The sequence below is a fragment of the Mus caroli genome, chromosome 11 (genome assembly GCF_900094665.2).
Source record: "Mus caroli chromosome 11, CAROLI_EIJ_v1.1, whole genome shotgun sequence".
NCBI classification, from domain to species: Eukaryota; Metazoa; Chordata; class Mammalia; order Rodentia; family Muridae; genus Mus; species Mus caroli.
In genome coordinates, this window is record NC_034580.1 from 17,126,300 (window position 1) to 17,134,075 (window position 7,776).

Sequence of the window (7,776 nt, forward strand, 5' to 3'; positions counted from 1 at the left end):
AAAAAAAAAAAAAAAAAAAAAAAAAAAAAAAAAAAAAGAAAAGTTAGAAAGGCATTATTTGTAATTCTCTAAGGTAATGATTTAAAGACAAGATCATTAATTGATAACAGAGCCATCAATTGAAAGGTCCTTAGGAATAGGATATTCTTCAAAAACTTGAATGTGAGAGGCTTTAGGATTTGTTTTGTTCTGAAATAAAACACTAAAAGTCACTATCAGTGTTCTAATTTCACTTTGGTTGGCAAAAGTTTTGCTAATAATGCAGTTATATCAGTGATCCAAAGAAAGAATAAAGTATATAAATTTCTTTGGGTTTTTCCTGAGGTATCTATTCACTAGAGACAAGTGGGCCTTTAATTGTGGGTTAATTCTAGTAACTACTGTACTACTGCTAGGAGTCTCCCATTTTCATTTTGAATATTATTTAGTTTTAATTTTAAAATTATAAATGATAATTTTTGTTCTTGAAACTATCAGTTAATTTATAAGACATTTAAAATACACAAGTATGACTGTCAGAGTTCAGATCCCACTTAAATCAGTAAATTCCAGGTAGGCTAGGTAGTCTACCTGAGAAGCCACATATGGGGATCCCCAAACAAGTTAGTTATGGAGCCTTGCCACACCAGTGACCTCTGGGTTTGACTGAAAGACCTTGCCTCAGTGAATAAGATGAAAGAGCTTTGGATGATGATTCCTGACAGCAACCTTGGACTTCCGTTTTCTCACACACAAGTCTACCATTACACATATGTGCCAACATACATAGAACACACATGAAAGAGGAAAAAGACAACTTTAATTTCTTTCTTTTTTTTTTGAATGGTTTACTTATTTTTCCTTTTTATGCATTGATTGGTGGATTGTCTGCATATATGTCTGTGTGAAGGTGTTGGATCCCCTAGAGCTGGAGTTAGACAGTTCTGAATCGCCAGGTGGGTGCTGAGAGTTAAACCCGGGTCCTCTGGAAAAACATCAGATGCTGACAACTGACAACTTAAATTTCTAGTATAACAATTATTTATAATTTATTCTAGCCAACATTACCTCTTGTTATCCTTTTTTTCTTTTATTGAAAATAGATTTTTTTTCCTCGCACATAATATAGCCTGATTACTGTTTCCCTCCCTCTGCTCCTCCCAGTTCCTCCCCATCTCCCATTCAGATCCACACTCTTTCGGTCTCTATTAGAAAGCAAGCTTTTGAGGGATAGTAATAATAATAATTATGTGATAAATTATAAAATAAAGAAGAATAGTAGTAATAAAAACCAACATATTGGAATAGAACAAAACAAACAGAAAGAAAAGAGCCCAAGAGAGGGCACAAGATACAGAGACCTGCTCATTCTCACACTCAGGAAAACTTAAACTGGAAGCCATATGTATGCAGAGGACCTGGTATAGACCTGTGCAGGCCCTGTACACTGTTTCCATCTCTGGGAATTCATATGAGCCCTGATGATGTTGATTTAGAGGGTCTAGTTTTCTTGGATGGGGTGTGCTAATTCATAGCCCTGGTTTTGGTTCTGAGAGGTACGTGAGCTGCTCAGCATACCCTGCTAACAGGGCCAGTGCTACCCTGCTGTCCAGGTAAGGTACAGGGCCTACTCTCCCAAGTGTGTTGTAGCTGGTGAGAGGGAGGGACATGGCCAGTTCTCCCACTCTGATGATCCTGGAGTCAGCTCTCCTGCCTCCTGCAGATGGTGTGGGATGAGGAAGGGGAGGGAGGTGTGTCTACCTCCTCTTCCCTGCCCAGCAGACAAGTGGGAGGAGGGCTGGCTCTCTGGCCCTCATGCCCTCGGGGCAGCTCTACTCTGCTGCTTAGGTGAAGTACAGGGCCCTTTCTCCTGAGTGCTGCAGTAGGTGAGGGGCCAGGCTAGTTCTACTGCTCTGATGACCTTGGGCTGGCTCTCCTGCTTGTCATTGGTGGTGATAAGGGGTGAGGAAGTGGATCATCTGTCTGTCTGTCTGTCTGTCTGTCTGTCTCTCTCTCATCATCACATGGCAGACAAGTTGTGAAGCCAATTGTTCCATGTTCATACCCTTGGGGCCGGGCCACCAGCACCCCTGCCATCAGGGTCAGCTTTACTGTGCAGGTAATGTGCAGGGCCTGCTCTCCAGAATGCTGCAGTAGGTGAGGGGAAGGGCCAGCTCTCCAGCTCTCATGATTCCATTGGGGCCAATTCTCCCACCTGCCCACCACTGCTGGTGGGAAGAGCAAAAAGGAATGGAGGCGGGTTGCTTCCTTGCCCATGCTACTACATAGCAGCCAAGAGGCAAGGCTGGCTCTCCTACTATCTTTCATTCTCAGGGTCAGCTCATCTACAACACCCACATCCAGGGCCAGCTGTACTGTGCTGCCCAGGTGCAGGGCCTGCTCTCCTGATTGTTGCAGTAGTTGAGGGCCAGCTTTCCTGTTCTGATGACCTTGGGGCTAGCTCTTGCCTTCTGTAGGTGGCAAAGTGAGGCGGGATGGGAGTGCTCTCTTTCATGCCTATGTTACCACATGGAAGACAAGGGCAGTCTCAGCTCTCCCATGCTTATGCCCTTGGGGTCCATACCCTATGGGTGGTGCCTTCACCACCAAGGTCAGCTCTACTGTGCTGCCTAGGTGCAGGGTCTAATCCCCCAAGTGCTGTAGCTGGTGAGGGACAGGGTCAGCTCTCTGCTCTCATGACCCCAGGGCCAGGTCTCCCACCTGCCGCAGGTGGTGAGTGGTGTGTATGGGGTGTTTCTCCCTCATCCATGCTACTGTATGGGAGATGAGTAGTAGGGCCAGTTCTCCCACTCTCACATCCCTGGGATCTGGCTCTATTGCAAGTCCTGCAGTCTGTAGGGCCCATTCTCCTGAGTACTGTAGCTGGCTAGGGGTGGGGTTCCCTCTCCCATAATGTCCAGGTGAGGGGTGGGGCCAGTTCTGCACAGCTCTCAGACATGAACATGTCCTTAGGTGGCAGCCCAGACCAGGGACATTCACCTGGCCTTTGGTGGTAACAGACCTCTGGTGTTGCAGGGCCACAGACCCAAACGTGGCCCCAGGTGACCGCACAGGCCAGGACCTCACCATGGTCCCAGGTGGCATCACCAGCTACATACATCAGGCTGTTCCTCACTACCCTCGAGTCTCCAGTTCTGCCTCTCTCCATTGTGCCCACATCCTTTGTTTCTCTTTCTCTTTCATTTCTCTACTCTTTGTTTCTCTTAGTGGTGCCTGGGGTCTCTGAGAGTCTGGCATCATCTCTGGAGTGGTCTCAGGAGTGCTATGCTGCCACTAGTACATTATGGTGCTGGGCAGGGGTCCTCTTGGGCATGATCTGCCTCCTGAGGCTTTCGTGGTATCTAGCTGGTGGTTATCTTAGGCTAGCTCCCTGTCCAGGCCCAGTGATGCCCCATTTGGTGTGTTCCTTGCTCAGTACACCAGAGTGGTCCCATGCTAGTATCCTTATCTCAGGCACTCTCCTTTGGGGTCCTTAGTCCCAGGTGAGGTTCTTCTAATCTCTGGCTTGCTCCCAGTGTTGGGAGCTGTTGGGCCTTTGTGGTGCTGTGCTGGTGGTCCTCTCAGACTACTCCCTGACTGAATCTTCTGATGCTGGATTGGTGGTTCTTTCAGGCTCGCTGTTTTCAGGGAATGTTAGGAAATGATGAATGTCATCCAGATGTTCCTAAGTCTGAACACTGAGATTAGACATCGCCTTTCTCTCCTCTCTGCCACCCACTGACTCACATGGGACACAGTAGCCACACCTGCAGCACTTCTAAGAGCAGGTTCAGAACACATTTCTTGTTGAAAGTAGTAGAATGTTTGCTTATCGTAGCTTTTTGGAGTGGAGTGATTTCCTCTTTGCTAAGAAGAATACAATATCCAGGTGCACACCTTTTACCCCAGCAGTTGGGAGGCAGAGCCAGGCAGATCTTTGTGAATTAGAGGACATCCTGGTCCAAGAGTGAGTTCTAGAACAGCTAACACTACCCAGAGAGACTCTGTCTTGAAAAATAAAACAAAAAATACATCCATCACACTGATGCAAATGTGTAGTACATTACTCTTAAGGAAGAGTCTAGTCTAGTCTTAATTCTTTCATAATTAGATATGAATTATTCCTGTCACGTAACAGAACATGCATATAACCAGGTATGGTGGTCCATGCTTGTGGTCCAGGTGCTAGGGAGTTAAAGGCAGGCAGATTGCAAGTTTATGTAAGCTTAGGTTAAAAGTGTTCATGGCTAACTTGGGCTACTTAGTAAGACTGCCTAGAAATACCAACTTAAAAAGACATAAATAATAGTTGTGAGAGTAAATTTACTCTGTAATCGGAGAGGCTGTGGTATAGAAGCAGAAGCATGGACTTTAGATCAGAAAGTCGGAATTCAAATCCCACAGTTCTCATTACTGACCTAAATAGTTTGAAACCAAGTTATATTTGAACCTATTTCTTTTACTATATAATGGAAGTGATTTGAATATCAACAAAATTATCTCAATGGAGCCAATCAATTATGAACTACAGTATTTATTAAAATATTGATGATGGTGTAATTTTTTTTTTTTTACTATTTTTATATTGCTTCCTTTCATGGCATCCTTGCTTTATTCATTAATAATATATATCTCATTTTTTACATAAACCTTTAGAAAGCCTTAGACACAGTTGTGGGAGTGAAGTAATCTAGTTCTGTCCTCATTCTGTCTGATCTCTGTCCTAACTCTCCCCAGGTAAAGAACATGTGAAACAGGAGAAGGATGTGAAGCAACTGCCTCTTCTAGGCCGGTTTGCTGGGTTGGTGCCTGGACCTGGTTGACCTCAAGTTGGGGCATAAGCCTAAGTGCCTCATAACCTGTTTGTTGAGTTACTTATACTCTTTCCTTCCCTCTTGCTGGCCTTACCATTGCTTTCTAAGGCATGCAGTGAGACCCATTGTTCTGTGATTGGCTTTTTTATTTCCTTGGTTTTGCTGCTTCTTGTATTCATATTTACCCCTCATCCCAGTCTCAAGACTAGAACTAAACAAAGTAATGGAAGTCCATGCTGTTACAGTGTAAATGAATGTTTGAATGGGGAAGTATGAATGCTAATGTTTTCTTGTTAAGATATTTACAATACTTAGCAGTAGGGGGCTGGAGAGATGTCTCAGTGGTTAAGAACACTGACTACTCTTCCAGAGATCTTGAGTTCAATTCCTAGCAGCCACATGGTGGCTCATACCATTGTAATGGCATTCGATGACCTCTTCTGGAGTGTCTGAAGACAGCAATAGTGTACTCACATACAGTAAATAAATCTTTAAAAAAAAAAAAAACTTAGCAGTTGTAGTTAGTTATTACTTATGCAGTTACTTATTGGTTTCCATGTACCTATATGGGGATGTTTTTGGACCTACCAGTGGTTAAATAATGACACAGAGACTTATTAATATTTATTATAGCTCAGGCTTTTAGCAGACTCTCAGCTATCTCAGTCTAAGTTTAACCCAACTAACTAGCGTATTACTCACCACTTGACAACTCCTTTACCTCTCTGTCTCAGTCGACTACCTCTGTGTCTCTCTGGATGGACCCCTGGTTCTCATTTCTTCTCCCTTAGACCCTTTCTTAGCCTGTAACTTCTACCGTCCAATTCCTGCCTAGCTGTTGGCTGTCAGATCTTTATTAAAGCCAATCAGCAAGGAAGAATGTTTACAAAATGAGGCCAGTGATGGGCCATAGGAATAACAATACCAAGATCCAGCTAGTACTTAGCTCGCTGCCTGTAAGCAACAATTGAATATACAGAGACACCTTCACACAATGTACCCCAGCATGTACCAGTTAATGTGTCCTGAGCTTACAAAGGATACTAAATCTTACGGCCTTCCTATGTGCTATTTCTTTTTATAAATGAGGACATGAGATGTCTGGAGGTAAGAAAGTTATCAAATGTCATACAGCTAGTAAATGATCAAAGTCTAAGTTTGTATGGCCAGCTTTCTTAAGCAGTCTCTTATTTCTCAGGAAAGATAGGGAGCTGGAATCAAGTTTTAGAAAGCCAGATACTATTATATAAACAAATAATATTATGGACTTAGGTTCATATACATTCAAATATAATATAAAACCCAATATGAGCCATTGTTAATGGCACATGTGGCTTTACCTAATTTTCCACAGTATTCATTTATTTGAAACATAGAGTGAACATTGGTAAGTTTATAAAATGCTAGGCATAGTATAGGATGATAAGTGAAACAAGTGGAAGTGTTATAGTATATATAGTGGGAAAGGTAGGAACCGAGCAGATAAGTAAGGCCCTGTCACACGAGAAAGTACCGTAAAGATCGTGAAGTACTTGTTTGGATCAGAGGAATGAAGGACTGGGCCAGTGTGTTTAGAAATGGGACAGTTGTCAGGAAAGATCTGTCATCCCAATAGGCAGAGATAGGCTCACTGTTAACTTGTTGTTGTGTCTCCTGTATGTTGTCACAGAGGTTTTTGCATTAAGAAAGAGATATGCAGGATGTTCTTTTTTATGACACCACAATTTCAACTTTCGAAATAGTAGCTGAGCCTTTAAAAAAATTATTTTAAGACAGGGTCTTTCTTTGTAGCCCAGGCTGTTCTCAAACTTTAGTCCCCGCTGAGCATCCTACATGTGTAACTCATCTGGCTTTGAACATTGCTTTATAATTTCCTCATCGTGTGTTCCAGTTTAGTCTCTGCAGTCTGACTTTCATTCCCATTGTTGACTTGATAGTGCTTCCTGGATGACTTATGATTTCTGTTTCTCTCATTAGTAGTTTATTGGGGCATTTTGGTCTGATCATTCTGCTTTTTCTCGAACCTTTAAAAAATGTATGTATGGGAGTGTGAGCATGTGTATTTGTATACGTGTGCATGAGAGGCTGTTTGTGCCATGTGCCCACAGAGGTCAGATGAGGGTGTTGGATCCCTAGACCTGGAGTTAGAATAGTTGTAAGCTGCCTGACGTGAGTGTGTGAACTGAACTCTGGAATCTGAAAGAGCAACAAGTACTCAAAACCACTGAGCCTTCTCTCCAGCCCCCCTTTTTGTTTTAATCACAACTTTCCAGATGCTGTGACTGAACTGGGGACCTTGCAGCATGTGCTCTGTCACTGAGCTTCATTCTCATCCTCTCACACTTGTAAAAAATGTTTCCCTTTAGAATGTTAAGAGTCTTTTTAAATTTTTTACTTGGTTGTCTTCTCTTACCAGTTTTCTTCCAGAGTAAGAAATTCGTCAATACTACCTAGAGTCTTAAAGTTGATAAGAATGGAAAGCTGTCTTCTGGATAAAGCCAGACTTCTTTATTGAGTGTTGTCTAGCTCAAGGAATATTTCTATTTAATGAAAGAAAAGGAGAAGAACCAGCATTCCAGAGGCAGAGGCAGAGACAGTGGGGCAGAGGCAGGGAGGGAGAGAGGCAGAGAGGCAGAGGCAGGCTGATTTGTTTTAGTATAGCCAGGGCTACACAGAAAAACCTTGTCTCAGAAAAATTAACCCTCACTAACATTTGTCATAAGAATCAACAATGGTGTCCATCACTGAGCTCCTCCTCATGGAGTGAATGGTTGAGTGAATTAAGAAATCATTTATTAAATGGCAGCATGAATTGAAACTATACAGACCTGGCTCTATTCCTACTATGAGTGCTTTGGTAACCACAATTAAAACTTCTTTAAAGAGTTGTCAAGGAACAGCACCGGTGTAGCTAGAGCGCAGGGTCGGCTGACACCTGCCAGCTACCCACGACCCCCGCCACAGGATTTTGAGACTGCTGGTG

General features: G+C 43.1%; 1 protein-coding gene and 1 pseudogene across 3 annotated transcripts in view; one reads left to right on the forward strand and one right to left on the reverse strand.

Moving 5' to 3' along the window:
• Positions 1-7,776, forward strand: part of Vps54 (VPS54 subunit of GARP complex) — an 80,643-nt gene that overhangs the window by 7,078 nt on the left and 65,789 nt on the right. The gene's annotated exons all lie outside the window — the stretch shown is intronic.
• Positions 3,630-3,768, reverse strand: LOC115032699 (annotated as a pseudogene).